Here is a 12,572-nt window from a genome sequence, read left to right as displayed (position 1 = left end):
ACTTATGGTTCTAGTGGTGTAACATTAATTATGGTATGAACACCTCACTTTGTCTTTGCACAATCATTCTTGTTTAAATTTCCAGTGTAACGACCTTGTGTTAAAAGTAACCACCTTCTATTATATGTTTATCTGCTATATCAGGTGAGCACCTCCGAGTTTGAGTGATCACAATGTATCGACAAATTTATTTGGGTAACACGTATTATGCTTCTAGAAAGCATGAGCTGTTATATTCTCTTTTGAGATATTTATGCGGTCTTTAACACCTATCAATTTTATATTCAATGTGCTGGAAAGTTTTATTCTCTTTGATAGGTAACATCTTGATTTTGGAATAAACTTTTATAAAGGTGAATTCAATAAAGTTATTCCTTCTCACTTGTCCCCTTGCATTGGAGCCCAAGTTTTCTATATATTTGTCTCCTCCAATGCATTTCTTCTTAAGCCTGATTATTCCTCTGATATTACTTTGAAAATTCCTTAAGGTTTCTTTTGTTTTGAATCAGGTTTCATATGCCTTAGGTAGGCTTACAAATACCTTAGTTACACTTTGTTTATTTGTTCCTTGCTAGAACGTGGGTTCCTATTGGTGATGCTTGATGGGATTTCAAGCTTTTGGAGCTGAAGTGTGTCTTCGGTGTTGATCCTTAAGAGGAGCTCAAGCCTAACCAAGTGGTTTTAGTTAGAGTAGATGCCCTAGAGCAATCAATTATTGTAGAATTGACTCTTTGTAATAATGTTTATTGATCAATAAAAGATATTTTATACTATATCGTGTAAATCATCATTATATGTATTGATATATGTCCTTAGAATGGTAGAACCGTGATGAGGGTATCAAGTGTTTTAAATCTTGATAGTGAGAACCATATGAGCACAAATGGTGGTCATTCTAGAAACGTTCGTAGCCCTAGTATTATTTTGAAGTAAGGGCATAGAGAATACGGTAAGGCTATCATAGTGTTGAACGAGTCTGTTGAAAGACAGTGACTAATCTCACTTATCAAGGTTGTTTGGTGACAGCCTGGTGTAACACATGGGTGCTTGCTGTAGGTAAGTTCACTGGACTGACCCACCATAGGATTCCATAAGGATGGTAACCCTAGTGTCTATGGAACAAATCCTCTAACGAATGATAGTGCATGTGATCCTTAGACTTGAGATCACCGAAGTGTCTTTGCACCGATTGGTGTAGTTTAACACTAGCCTAACGCAGTTCTATTCAGAGCTGTCAATATGGTGGTGATTGGCTACATTAATGAGTGTTTCAAGACTATGGTGAATAGACAAAGGATTCATCGCTCCCAGGTACGAGAGAAGTTATCTCACAGCACAATTCAGTAAATGACAATGACACTAAAACTGTGGCCATAGTGGGATTGAGTTGTTGCTCTATCCAGTTTATAATACAGGTCATTGGTCCAGTAACCGAATACATAATATCGAGAGTAACCGAGGTTGACACTAATTCTATGCCACGGTTGATGAAATGATTGGATTATACGGTAACCATATCATTGACAGGTAGCTGCTTTGTTGAATCCGAATCTATTGGGTGACCATGATGCCTTGCTGGGGCCAATCTTGGTCTGTGTGTAGTGAGACGGTTAATTGACGTTAATCGCGATACTACACATTGTCGGTATTATAAGAAGCCTACAGGTCACACACATAGAAGATAATTTAAGAACCAGTTTATAAGAAAGGCGTTTTCGTCTTTTTAGACGAAAGGGTATTTTGATAATTTCACCGTGTAATTAAATTTGCTGAGGTTGTAGCCTTTATTTAATTTGTTAATTAAAATTAAATAAGTGAAATTATATTTAAATATGTGTTCGCATATATTTAAATGAATTATTGTTATTATTAAATGTTAATATATGAAATATATATATTAATTTAATTTAATTGAAAAATAACAATAATAATTATTAAAATATCTAAAGGGGGTTGTTTGGATATAAGGGATGTTTGGGTTGGAGCCCAAGCCTATTCCTTGATGGAATAGGGCAAAGTGTGCACTATATAAGTGCAACACTTTGTGAATTATTTAATTTAATTCATTTCAATCATTAAAAGAAAAAATTCCAGCCCCTTTCTCTTCTCGCCCATGCCAGAATGCTTTTGCTTGAAACAAAGTTTGATTGATTTCTTTTGGTTCTTAAAGACTAAAGAGGATCTAGCAAATCCCTCTTTAGTTTGTTAGAGTTATCTTCATGTGGACTACATTGGTTCGATCCTACACTTGGGTTGGTAGCGAAATCCGTTCAGAGACAAACTTGGAGGAGTCTCCAAACGTGCGTATGATTTCTAAACTTTAAACTAATTTTTTCTACATATTTAATTATAAAGTATAAACTGTAATTCTTGTGCCCTGATCTTGGTTCTAAGGAATGATCTATCATTTAAATTATTTTGTTTTCCGCTGCCATAGATTATCATTTCCTAACAGTCTTTTGAACGTGGAACCTGCAGTGGTAGTACGAAGTTTGACCAAAGGATGGAGTTTGAAGCGTTGTAAAACAGGGAGTGTTCTTGCAATTGATTGTAACGCCCCACTTGAGGTACGTAGTTAAATTATTGTTGCATTACTTGAATGTTTATTGATTTATTCTCAATTGAGCTTGTATATTGTTAATATTGGTTGGTTGGCCCTTAGTTGAATTTTGTTGAAATTATTTTGAGAAAAATGTGAAGAAAATCCCTTAAACTTGCATTAAGGGTAAAATGGTCTTTTCACTCAAAATTAGTTGAAATTGTGGGGAGTGAAAAGAGATAGAATTTCATGGAGAATGCAATAAAAATGAGGGCATTATGGTAATTGACTAAGGGACATAGATGGAATTTTAGCGAAAGTGCAAGGGCAAAATGGGAAAGTGTGGTTATAAATTAAAGTGTTAAGGGTTTGAAACCCTTATTTTCGTTCATTCCACCCCCCACACTTCTCCTCCTTTTTTCTCTCAAATTTTCATTCACTTCTCCAAGGAATTTGAGGGCTTTTGAGTAGATTTTCATAGGGTTTTGATTTAAGGCATCAAAAGGTAAGGATTCAAGCTCTTTATCTATGATTTATTTGTGTAAAGGTTGAATTCTTATGAAGTTTATGATTAGGGTTAAGAGAAGATTGGAATCCAACAAGAGTAGAGAGCTTAGGAGAGACTACTCAAGCACAAGGTAAGTAAATCCAACCAAGTTGAGATTTGAGAAATCTTTTGAGTAGAGATTTAGTAGAGATTTATATATGTATGAGTATGTTATACTTACTGAAAAATTGAGATGAGATGTGTGCTTAGTCATAGTTGTTGGATATGCTTAAATTATGAGAAGTGTTTTTGATGTGTAATGAGAGAGTGAAATTGAGTTGAAGTTGGAGGAGTTTTGTATGAATATTTTTTGGAGTGTTTTCCTTGGCAGGAATTATGACTATATGAGGGAGTTTTTCTCCCATTTTGGATGGTTAAAAAGAGAAGGAGAGTTGTAGTTAGAGAAGAGTTTTTGTATGCACATAAGTTGCTTGATGAAATGCCTAAGTGAAATCTGTCCTGTCACAGCCGTGACTTTCTAAGTGAATTTTGGGCATCTTAAGGATTGAACTGGGTTTAGACCAAAACATAAAAGTTGTAGCTCTGTCTCTAAGCTTTAAAACAAGACAAAAACCATAGCAATCCGATATGTATAACGTAAGTTATGTCGTTTTTAGTGTGACCTGTGCAGAATGACGATTTTGGAGCAATATTGCATTTGGCATTTCAAAAGTGCATTAATGAGTATGAACCATCCATATGCATTAATTGTGCATTGAGAAGTAGTTTGAGAAAGAATAGAGAATGTTGAGTATGAGCTACCTTATGAGTACTAGCTTAAGAGTAGAGAATTTTGAGTATAAGCTATACTATGAGTAATAGTTTGAGTGAGAAAGAGTAGAGAATGTTGAGAATAGTAACTCTTAAGAGTAAAGAGAATGAGAACACTCTGATAGTAAAGAGAAAGAGAGATTGAGCACTAGCGAATAAAAGAGAGAAAAGTGCTACAGAAGAGAATAGAGTAGGTTGTGCGATGGGGAACCCGTGAGTGATGAGTAGAATCACGAGAGTGGGTGCTTTGTGATCCCCAGCCGTGCCTCCGGTAAGATGGGGCCGTGACCATCACGAGAGTGGGTGCTTTGTGATCCCCAGCCGTGCCTCCGGTAAGAAGGGGCCGTGACATTCGAGAGATAAAGAGAGAGAGAATACACTCACATGGCCAAGGGTTCCGAATCCATGCATGACCGAGTCCGATCGGCAGAGAATGAGTAGAAGTCACGAAGAGTGGGTTGGTGCTTTGTGATCTCCACCCAGCCGTGCCTCCGGTAAGATGAGGTCGTGACATGCAAGTGAGGAAGAATGAGCAAACATGAGAAAGAGTAAAGAGAGACAATGAGTAGGGTTACGAAGAGTGGGATGAGTACCCAGCCGTGCCTCCGGTAAGATGAGGTCGTGACCTACAGCAGGAAGTTAACGGAAAAGAGTTATGAGAAAGAGAGACAGAAAGAGAATCAGTAGAAGTCACGTAGAGCGGGAGAAGTCCCAGCCGTGCCTCCGGTAAGATGGGGCCGTGACATTCAAAGAGCGAGTTAGTAGAAATGAATTATGAGAAATGAGAATGAGAAAGCTTGAGAAAGAATGAGATAGAGAGAGAGAGTATGAGAAAGAATGAGAGGTTTTGAGCTAGTAAGAATAGAGAGTAGAAGAAAGAAACATGCAGTTCTTTTGCCTTAATTGCATATACATCTCATACATGCATGCACCATGATTTCTTCCATGGTTAGTGAGAGTATAATGAGCACAAGAGAGAACCATGATTTTCCTTCATGGTGAGTATGATGAGAATAAGAGAGAACCATGATTTTCCTTCATGGTGAGTAAGCATAAGAGAAGAAGAAAAGAGAATGAGAACAGAGAGAAAGAAAGAATAAAAAGAGCAGAACAGAGTTAAAGGAGAATAAAAGTATTAGCAAGAAAGAGAAAAACAGTGAGAATTAGAAATAGAAGAACGGTAGAGTAAGGAAAGAACCAAAGAGTGAGTTGTGGTGACAGGTAGTAGAGGATTTACTTACTGAGCATTTTTGTGCTCACCCCACTGTTCTTCCTTGTTTTGCAGGAATTAGGAGCAGCTGTCGGATGGACGTCGAGGAGCGGAGAGTATTGGCACTACTGTCCACCAGTTATGATATTTTATATTAAGTAGAAAGTTTTTAATACAGAGTATTTTGTATATGTGAAGAATTATATTTTATGAGTAAAGAAAAGTTTGAGCCCACTATCTTCCATACGCTATGTATGTCTATAATTTGCATAGTATGCATTATCTGAATAGTAGTAGAGAGCAGGTGTTACATTGATGCTTAACTTTGGCTTTGTAATTGAACAGTAAATGTTTACCATAGTGGATTGGCTTCATCTAGATGAGGTCAATCGATGAGGTCCTATGGATGTAGACATGTTGCCAAACCGTGTAAAAATCCTGTGTGTTTTACTTTGGTTCATGTTTATTGTTTTTTGTTTATGTTGACTGAACACTAAAATCAACTTAGCAACCTATTCCGCTTAGGTTTAATTCACTTGGTAAAGGAATTAAATCTTTCAGAAATAAAAATTAATAATTTATGTAATTATAAAATAATAACCTACTTAATAATTATCATTATCTTTCATTTCGAATGATTATGTTATACTCTTTTCACAAATCTATCTTCTAATTAATGACAATGATGTGACATGATTAAAAAAATAATCAGATTATAATTCAATTTGAATTATTCATTGAACTTTGATCATGACAATCTAGTGTTAAGAGCTAGCAGAATTGTTTACTATTTAATTTTATAAAGAACTTAAACATATAAAACATTACTTTAAAAGTGCATATAACTCAACTCATTTTTCTATTCGGCCATTACTTCTTCCCTTCCAATTTCATCATAAATTTTCAGAAGACATCAATAACATCAATTGGTAAGAGAAGAATTTTAATAGAAAATAAATTAGTTCAAGATTTAGGGTTTAAGGTTTTTGGTCTGTTCATATTAAAGAGGTTTTTCCACATAAAAATTTTATTATGTTTTCTTATGAACTGGATGTTACTTTCAACACAATTGCTTAAGGTTTCGTTTCTCATGTATTTATTTAAGTAGAAAAGTATTATGTTATTGTATTCTTTCTTTTTAGCTTCTTGATATTGTATTATTTCGTTTGCTCAAGGTTTGGTGGTTTTTTTTTTTTTTTTTTAAATTCACTAGGTGATTGGCAAATAATAACGGAGACGCGGAGGCCCCCCCTTTCCTCCCCAAGGCGCCCTACCACGCAAAAAATCCTAGGTCTGCCCCTGATTGTAACATCTCATCATATACCAATTTAATCATCTATACAATAACAATATTTTTAGTTTTTTGTCCAATGAACGATATATATTGTTTGTTTTATGTTCATGGTCTTGATCTAAAACATACATGATCTATGTAACTAAGTAAGGAAATTTATATAAAGATTTCTCGTTCATATATTATATGAGATGTGTGACTAATTTTTAGAAATTGGCTCCAAACTAATAAATAGATGTTATTTGTTTTGAGTTTCATGCAAGTGTTTTTCTTTTGAAGCACATGGTGTACATGTAATATCCTCGACCCACCTCCTCTAGTGGGGTTAAGAGAATTCTGATTAATCATGTATTATCCTACCCACCTTATTTAGGGGTTTGGATTTATCTCTTGCCCATCTTAATTAGTAGGGCTTAGAGCACCCCTTTGCCTCCAACCCAGGATATCCTCATTGGGTCCAATTTCATTTTCGAAGATGATATCTTGAGTTTTAGTCAAGAGGGACGAACTCTGAGCCCTGCTAATTAAAATGGGTAGGAGATAAATCCGAGCATAAACCGTGAGTCTCATTGGAGAAGGTGAGTAAAGAATATTATAGTACATACTTGAAGAAAGCAAAGATTTGTAAAGTTTTTCATTCGTTTATGATATGGGATGCGAGAATGGAATCAGAAAATAGAGGGTGCTTTGACTACGATGCAGCTATGTGGTTAAAAAAGGGGATCCTCTCTAAATTCTGAAAGGGCAAGATTCTGATGCATTATTTTTTTTCTGATGATACAGATTGATCAGAGCTTGGAAATGATCATCCCATAATAATTAAAAAAAAAAAAATACCATAAGGAATCTCCCAACTTGAAGCAGCAAAATTGAATAATGTGATCTTGTTAACTTAATCTCATAGCACTGCAGATCATCAAATGATACAATGAAAAAAGTTCTCATTCCAACTTCCAAAGAGAGAGACTTCACCACACCATTTAGTGGTTTGATATCAGTTACGATCACAATAACTGTTAGAAATTGAGCCTACACAATCAATCCTACAACTATTCAAGAAATTGAAGAAAAAAAATAAGATCACAGAACACACAATCTTTTACCGTGGTTCACTTGTTCAAGATCGAATAAGCTACGTCCACGTTGAGCTCCAGAATATGGAGGCTTACTACATTATTATTATCGACAAATCGCAGAGTACAACCTTGACCACAATCACTCACAGAATCAGTCTCAACTGCATAGACACCCAACCCCTTACACCGTAAATCTGCAATACTAGAGAAAACTATTCTTGTTTCTTTACCCTTGAAGGAAACACAACCCTTAACTAGATTTACACCAAGATTTACAAAAGAGATATGAACCAAAATGAAGAACCCTAGCAGAGAGAATACAATTGCAAAAACAAAAAAATGACCAACTATGCAAATTGGGCGATTTGGCTTGTTTTATACCATTGACTAGCAAGAGTAAAAGATAATCGTTGGATCAGTCACAAAGTCAGGGCCAGGATTGCTAAGGATAATAACCAAAATGGCAGCATGTTACTTAAGCTCAAAAAAGGACACCATTGTGGGCTTCATATATTAACAATCTCTTCCTTGAAGCCTTCACCATCCCTTATAGCTACATCTCATCAGTGCAGCAAACATCTCACATATTCCTTCTCAACTAGGGTTGCTTAACGAACTGAGCCACTCACGAGCCGGCTTGGCTCAAGTCCGGCTCGTTAACGACTCTGTTCGTCTGATAACGAGCCGAGTTTGAGCCATGCACGGCTCGGCTCGTTAGGCTCGCGAGCCGAGCTTGGCTCGAAATAGTGGGGGGTTTTTGAGAATTTCTGAACTATTGGGATTTAATTAAAAATAATGCAATACAAGTTTTAAAAAATAACAAAATAACCCCAGTTATTAAAATCCCCAAATCGTTGAAATCCAACACCAGTAGAACCCTTGCCATAAAAGTTTGAATCAAACTCCTCCCAAAGTAACGATTTTGTTCTCCATCATCAGCCAAATAAGTTTCGTCAGATTTTCGTCAGCTTCGCGGGATCTTCGTCAGATCTGAATCTGCTTCGCGGGATCTTGGTCGAGAAAACATCGTCAAAACTTCGTCATCTTCGTCGCGGATTTCGTCATATCTGAATTTTCTTCATCGAATCTTCATCATCTTCATGGGATTTTCATCGGACTTTAATCGGTGAGTAGGGGTTTCTTCATCGGATCTTCATCATCTGCGATGGTTGTTTGTTTGGGGTTGTTTGTTTGTATTGTGATATGAAGAGTTATTACAGCAGTGGCTTTGTTTAAGGGGAAGTATTGTGATAATAGTCAAGAGTGATGATGTTTGTAGTTATTGTTGTTTGTGATTTGTCAAAGTAATGTTCCTACAGTGATGAAGTATAGATATTTTGAAATGATTTGTTGAGATGTGTTACTTTCACACTTAATGAAAAACACTTTACCAAAATAACTTCTCTGCATTTTCTTTCTCCATGTGTTTTGTTCTTTTTCTTTAAGTTCTCTTCTGAAAATCTACAGTTTGCGATTTGGGGTTTCATCAGACTTTAATCAGACGCGTAGTTGCTGCCCAGCAAATTTTTTTTAAAATAAATTGAATTAAAAAAAAAAAAACAGAATTATTTTGGAGTTGGCTCGCGAGCCGGTTCAAACTCAGCTCGATAAGTCAGCTCACGAGCCGGCTCGAAATGTGTCAAATCCATTATCGAATCGAGCCGAGTTATATTATTTATGACTCGGCTCGGCTCGATAACACCCCTATTGTCAACTCTAGTGTGTCACCCTATATGCAACAAGTCCAAGTAATGCTTGAACTTTGCAGAGGTCACCACATTGGTTCCCATGTCAGCTGGGTTCTCTTCAGTTGGTACCTTCATTAAATTCAGTTGGCCTCTTGAGATTAGGTCACTAACAAAATGGTACCTCACATCTAATTGTTTAGTCCTCTCATGGTATACTGGGTTTTTACTCAGATGGATGGCACTTTAACTATCAGAATATACAGTCACAAGTCCATCCAACAGATTAGCTTCTCTTAAGATCCCTTGAAGCCATATTGCTTCCTTAAATGCATCAGTTACTACCACATACTTTGCTTTTATTGTGGATAGTGCAAACAATAGTTGCAATTATGGTTTCCAGCTGACAGAATTTCCTCCCAAAGTGAAGTAATAGGCTGTTGTAGACTTCCTTGAATCTTTATCACCTACAAAACCAGGCTCTACATACCCAACCAGATCAAGTGAAGTGTTTCTCTTATAAAATCTAATCCAACATGCACAATACTATTAATATACCTAAGCAACCATTTTAATGCAACCCAAGGTTCACTTCCAGGATTTGACATAAATCTACTTAACAATGATATTGCATAAGATAAATCAGGTCTGGTACTTATCATAGCATACATCTGTAAGTAAATCGATGAGGTAAACGCGGCGGAAAACGAAAATTTTTCCTTCGATTACTTTGATTAACCCAAGATCAGGGTCTAATATATATATATATATATATATATATATGCTTAAATTGAAAAGAACAAATATAACATTAATCCTGACAAGGATCAGAGATCTTACACATGTTTGGAGGCTCTTTCAAATATCTCTGAATCTACTTCGCTACTGATCCAAGAATATAATCGAACGAACGGTGATCCACATAAAGACAATCCGAAGAACCAAAGAGGGATTTGCTAGATCCTATTTGGCTTCAAGAATCAAGAAAAATCTTTGATTCAAAAGGGAAGGCAGACGTGAGAGGAGTAGAGAAAGGATATGCCTCTTTTCTCCTTTTCTTTGGTTGAATGAATTAAAATTAATTCATTCTCTAACACACATGAACTTATATAGTGCATGTGTCAAAACCCTATTCCAATGAGAAAGAGGCATGGCTCCAACCTTGAATCCAAATACTCCCTTTGTGGTATTTTTATTTTAAATTAATTATTATTATAATTAAAGTCAATTAATATATTTATGAAATATATTAACTTTTAATTAACAATAATAATTCATTTAAATATATGGGTACATATATTTAAATATAATCTCACATATTTAATTTTAATATTAAATTAAATATAGGCAACAACATCATCAAATTTAATTGCACTGTTAGATTACCAAAATACTCTTTCATCCTAAAAGACGAAAATGCCCCTTATACAAACTGATTATTAAATTATCTTCTATGTGTGTGACTCGTAGGCTCCTCATCATACCGACAGTGAGTAGTATCGCAATTAACACCAATCAATCGTCTCACTACACACAGACCAAGATTGACCCCTAGCAAGGCATCATGGCCACCCGATAGATTCGGATTTGGCAAATAGCTACTTGTCAACGATATGGTTACCGTACAATCAAATCCTTTCATCATCTATTATCTCATCGAGACCGAGGTACATAAATAGTGTCAACCTCAATTACTCTCTATGTGTTTGTATTCAGTTACTAGACTAATGACCGGAATGAAAAATTGGATTGGGCAACAACCAAATCCCACTATGGCCACAGATTTAGTGTCATTGTCATTTATTAAATTGCGCAATGAAATAACTTCTCCTGTACCCGAAAGTGATGAATCCTCTATCGAGCTACCATAGTCTTAATACACTTCTTGATGCAGCCAATCACTACCGCATTGATAGCTCTGAATAGAACTACGTTAGACTAGTGTCAAACTACATCAATCTATGCACAAGGTGCTCTAGTGATCTCAAGTCTAAGGATCACATGCACTACCATTTGTTAGAGGATTTATTCTATAGACACTAAGGTTACCATCTATATAGAATCCTTTGGTTGGTTAGTCCAGTGACCTTGCCTACAGCGAACACCTATGTGTTGCACCAGGTTGTCGGCAAACAACCTTGACAAGTGAGATCAATTACTGCCTTTCGACAAGGTCGTTTAACACTATGATAGTCTTATTATATTATTTGTGTCTTTGGTCAGAATAATACTAGGGCTACATACATTTCTATAATGGCCACCATATGTGCTCATAGGGTTCTCACTATCAAAATTTGAAACATTTGATACCCTCGTCACGGTTCTACCATTCTAAAGATATATATCAATGCATACAGATATGATTTACACGATATAGAATAAAATGTCTTTTATTGATCAATGAACATTATTACAAAAAGTCAATTCTACAATAATTTATTGGCTCTATGGCACCTACTCTAACAACATCACATAACATATGGCATTTGAGTAAGGAATATTTTCCATTTTCAACATTTCAGTTCTTGTTTTAGGACATTGCAATTTACTAAGGACAAAGTGACTTGCTAAGGCCATGTTAACTAATTTAGAATCAGCCATTCCAAATTTAAAAGTCAGTTTTTGTAAGTGTGGCAATTGGTGAAGCTTTAACCTATTAACCTTTTATTTCTGTCAATTATCATCCCTAATATCTTCTTTGCACAGCCTAAGTACTTCATGTCAAATTTAGCACTAATTTTACTTTCAAGTCGTCTATGGGAGGCTTATACTTACTTATTAACAACATGTCATCAACATACAAAAGCAAGTATATAAACATGTTAATACAAGCGAAGTAAAAACAATTGTCATACTTACTCCTAGTGAAACCAATTCCTACCATGAATGAGTGAAACCTTTTATAATACTGCCTAGGAGACTATTTAAGACCATACATTGACTTATACAATAAACACACATGATCAGGCAAGCTTTTATCCTTAAAACTAATAGGTTGACTCATAAAAATCTTTTCTTCTAACTCACCATGCAAAAAGGCAATTTTAACATCTAATTGTTCTAACTATAAATCATGATATGCAACAAATAACAACATTAACCTAATAGTTTTGAATTTAACTACAAGTGAGAAGATTTCGTTAAAGTCAATACCTGCTCTCTGTGTGCAGCCTTTAGCCACTAACCTATCTTTATATCTTAGAGAGTCAGACATGTTGATACCTTCCTTCAATGTATACAACCATCTGCACTCCACCAGCTTTTGGTTTTTAGGCTTTAGGACCAGAGACCAAGTCTTATTCAGCTTCAAGGACTCTATCCCTTTCTTCATGGCAACAAGCCATTTCTTGCTATCCTTGGAGCTCATTGCTTTTTCATAAGAGTTAGGTTCATACCTCTGAATTTCTACTCCAACAATCAATGTTGTGTAGATTAGGTATGGGTAGCTGA

The sequence above is a fragment of the Pistacia vera genome, unplaced genomic scaffold (assembly GCF_008641045.1).
Source record: "Pistacia vera cultivar Batoury unplaced genomic scaffold, PisVer_v2 Contig495, whole genome shotgun sequence".
In the NCBI taxonomy this organism is placed as follows: domain Eukaryota; kingdom Viridiplantae; phylum Streptophyta; class Magnoliopsida; order Sapindales; family Anacardiaceae; genus Pistacia; species Pistacia vera.
The sequence above is the reverse complement of the archived record's forward strand: the minus strand, read 5'-3'. Positions refer to the sequence as shown.